Below are 4,537 nucleotides of genomic sequence, written 5' to 3' on the forward strand. Positions count from 1 at the left end.
TCATCCAATTTGTTTCTTACCTCTTGGTTACCTTGTTAGGCTTCTTTATCCTTGAAAAGATTGGTTTTAATATTTTTGGTGTGACCCCTTAGACCTTTCTTTTGATAGCATACCTCTCATTTTCAAATTTAGAAAATGGTAAAATAGTCAGCAACTCTGAAATGTATTGGTCCTATGTTTCTTTAATTTATTTAGAGAAGCAGACAAGCAGGCAAAGAGATAGACCCCTCCCTAACTACAGCTCACAGGGTTGAGAGGTGATTGGCTGTCAGTGTTACTAAGCAGAGAGAGTGTTTATGGTTTCAGTTTTGGCACTTATTAGTGTCCTATAATCCTATATTATAACTGGGTCAGAATTGACCCTAACACCATAAACGTCTAAATATTCACCACAGTATTTTATAATTTAGTGAAAAGGATTCTTTTTCTATTACATTGTTTAAATAGAGGTTCCTGACAAAGTAAAAAAATCTTGATGCAATAAACAAATTTATGTGATACTTATAGACATTCAAAACCTGAAAACGGGTCGGTTCTGACTCTAACACAAGAGGAGGGTTAACTTAGGGATCATATTATATCACATTTAGATTACAATTCTGACCACTTACTTGTGTAGCTCTTAAGCTGCAGTAAATTCCAGAGTGGATCCTTGGCACGTACCATATATAGATTATAGGATCACTTTAAAACGTGAGCAAGTTTATTGTAGAATCACTCAACTTATGACAAGGAGGATGAAAGTTACCTCCAAATGTTGCAACATGTTCCAATGACAGTTCTTTGGATGGTGGAAGAACAAGAATACTAGCAGCCTGTTTGCACCTCAAAAGCATACATCAGGTGACATAACAAACACAACAACTCCAGGTGAAGTAGTAAGTTTCCAGATGTCAATGTTCTTGTGTATGCTTGACTGCAGATTATCAATAGATCCGTAGTGTAGTTTCTTGTGGAAAGCTTCTATTTCCCATTCAGGCCAGCTCCATTTCTCCAGGGTGGACACCTGAAGTGCTTCCCTCAAATGCAGCTAAGAAACAGTAGTCCTCCCCAAAGGAGGATCCCCAAGATCTCTGTAAGAACTGTTACAGTTCTTGGATCCCAAATATGTATCAAATTGCTAGCCCAACCCCCTGGAAAAATGTCAGCAGTGATTGGTTGGATTGATACATATTCATAACACAACACAATGTTAACCCCTCTGGGTCAGACTACTATGATAGCTCAATATTAGCTGGTAGAAGTAATTACCACAATGAACTTAGGGAAACACAGAGACTTTCAAGAAAGCTTAGGAAAGCTTGGACTGGTCAGAGCCAAAGCTGGCCGTAATAACAGCACATAATATCACTATCTGGATCAGATCCCCTACACAATATATGATATGCCAATTCAAAGAGTAATTGAAGGAAACTTTGTTGATAAGCCAGATCTTGTGTGTGTGTATATATATATATATATATATATATATATATATATATATATATATATATATTCATTGGCCACTAGTACTAGGTTTGACCCCTTTTTGCTTTTAGAACTGCTTTAATTCTTCATGGTATAGATTTCAACAAGGTGTTGGAAACATCCCTCAGAGATTTTGGTCCCTACTGACATGATAGTATCACGCAGTTGCTGCAGATTTGTCGGCTGCACATCCATGATGCGAAGCTCCCTTTTCACCACATTCCAAAGGTGCTCTATTGGATTGAGATCTGATGACTGTGAAGGACATTGGAGGACAGAGAACTCATTGTCATGTTCAAGAGACCAGTTTGAGATGATTTGAGCTTTGTGACATGGTGTATTACCCTGCTGGAAGTAGCCATCAGAAGATGGGTACACTGTAGTCATAAAGGGATGGACATGGTCAGCAACAATACTACGGTAGGCCCTGACATTTAAATGATGCTCAGTCGGTACTAAGGGGCCCAAAATCTGTCAAGAAAATATCCCCCACACCAATATCCACCACCATCAGCCCCACTAGCCTGAACCGTTGATACAAGGGAGGAATGATCCATGTTTTCATGTCCTGACCCTTCCGTCTGAATGTTGCAGCTGAAATCAAGACTCATCAGACCAGGCAACATTTTTTCAATCTTCTATTGTCCAATTTTGGTGAGCCTGTGTGAATTGTAGCTTCAGTTTGCTTTTCTAAGCTGACAGGAGTGGCACCCGGTCTGGTCTTTTGCCCATCTGCTTAGAGGCACCTGGTGTAGCCCATCTGCTTCAAGGTTCGATGTGTTGTGCATTCAGAGATGGTATTCTGCATTCCTTGGTTGTAACAAGTATTTATTTGCGTTACTGTTGCCTTTCTATAATCTTGAACCAGTCTGCCCATTCTCCTCTGCCTTCTGACATCAACAAGGCATTTTCATCCACACAAATGCTGCTCGCTGTATATTTCTCTATTTTGGATCATTCTCTGTAAACCCTAGAGATGGTTGTGTGTGAGAATCCCAGTAGAACAGCAAATCTCTTATGGTTCCCCTGTTTGATAAAGGCCACTCTCTCGTTCACGATCAGCTTAATTATGGTTTCAATCCAGCTCCTAACAGATGGAGGGTCATGTGCCTGCCAATGCTGTGCGATTAATTTGCGTGCCTGAAACAGGCCTCACAACACGCCTTCCAGTGTTCCCGGTGGCACTCTATGGTCCTCCATATCTCCCAGGAGGCAGGTTTTATTTTATCTTTAGTTGAAACATGCACACTGTTTGCTGGCCAATACAAAGCAGATGGCAGTATATAAAAATATACTTCTTTTTAAATTCAGCATGTGACTAAATAAGAAACTAGATTAAGGGTAATTTGCAGCAACACAAAAAATAAAAAATCTGCTGTTATATACCAGAAATTGATGGGGAAAATGTGCTGAAATCACCCAGACATCTGGCAGTGATAAAGAAGAACTGAATATTTTTTTTATATATTAGCATTACTTCTCATTGGTGCTTGTGACCCACTTTTTAGTGCCTTCTAAAGTCAGCCATCACAAGAGACCACCTACACGCTGAGGGAAAAAATCTGGTCCAGGCCACAGATGACAAACAACTATTCAAATATGTTCGAGAAGGTGTAGATATAGTTATTTTTAGGTTATTAATGCAACATGTGCATTTGCCAAAATATCACAAGTTTTTAAAACTGAATGACATTAGATAGGCGCCAGACTGCATACAAAAGGGGAACTTATGGTGTTTTTGCCTTATCCTACATGGTGTCTGCACAAAACACAGCAATCACTTTCAGAAATGGTAGACATGGAGGACAGTGGAAAGGCTTGTATGAAAAAAAGGCAGTTTCTTTTGCTACTGGTGTATGGTTTTACTGCCGGACATGCATGTTATTGGTGTGTATGAAAATGGTGCAAAATGAGACGGTTGTGCAACTGAACAGAGGGTAATTAATGCTGGGACTGATTTTAGGCATTGAGCATTTTAAAGGTTAAAGGAACACCATACTGAAAAAAACAAAACATGGAGGCAGCTACTGTAGTATTCTCAGGAGGTCAGCTACCACAATATCTCCTCCTTTCTCAGTACAAGATTCCTTTAACCAATGACCGATTGCCCAATGACAGACCATTTTTTTCGATTTGGCACTGTGTCGCTTTAACTGACAATTGCGCGGTCGTTGCGACGTGGCACCCAAACAAAACGTCCTTTTTTTCCCACAAATAGAGCTTTCTTTTGGTGGTATTTGATCACCTCTGCGGTTTTTATTTTTTGCGCTATAAACAAAGAAAGATATAAATAAAAAAAAGGCAATATTTTTTACTTTTTGCTATAATAAATATCCCCAAAAAATATATAAAAAAAATAATTTCTTTCTCAGTTTAGGCTGATATGTATTCTTCTACATATTTTTTGTAAGCGTATATTGATTGGTTTGCGCAAAAGTTAAAGGCCCGAATTCAGATACGAGATACAACGGCGTATCTCCGGATACGCCGTCGTATCTCTGAGTGAGGGCCGTCGTATCTATGCGCCTGATTCAGAGAATCAGTTACGCATAGATTTCCCTAAGATCCGACCGGTGTAAGTGTCTTACACCGTCGTATCTTAGGCTGCATATTTACGCTGGCCGCTAGGTGGCGCTTGTGAAGCATATGCTTCAGTGTAATTCTCCCTGCTTGTTTTAGTTATATTGTGTGTGTTAGAGGTAAAAAGGGTTCATGTGTTACAGGCTGATTGAGATGTTAATGACCCTTCTTCAGCCAGCTCCCTAGTTCAAATGGTAATTGATTTATTGTGTGTGTGAAGGAGACCGGCCTTACTGTTTACAATGATTAGATAAGTGGTATGTTAATTATTCTGATTGCTTCAGTGTAGTAATTACCTCCACTGATGTCATTATCTAAAGAAATGTGTCTGCATAGTCGGCTCCGACGTGTCTCCTATAATCATCTGTATGGAAGCCCCAGTGTGAGGGGGGGGCGGAGATTTGTCATTGTAACAGTTTTGGAAATTACATATAAGCTCTGTGTTATACCATTAAAGTCTGTCTTGTTCTAGCAGTAAGCCTGGACTCAT

This window comes from Rana temporaria, chromosome 5 (assembly GCF_905171775.1).
Source record: "Rana temporaria chromosome 5, aRanTem1.1, whole genome shotgun sequence".
NCBI classification, from domain to species: domain Eukaryota; kingdom Metazoa; phylum Chordata; class Amphibia; order Anura; family Ranidae; genus Rana; species Rana temporaria.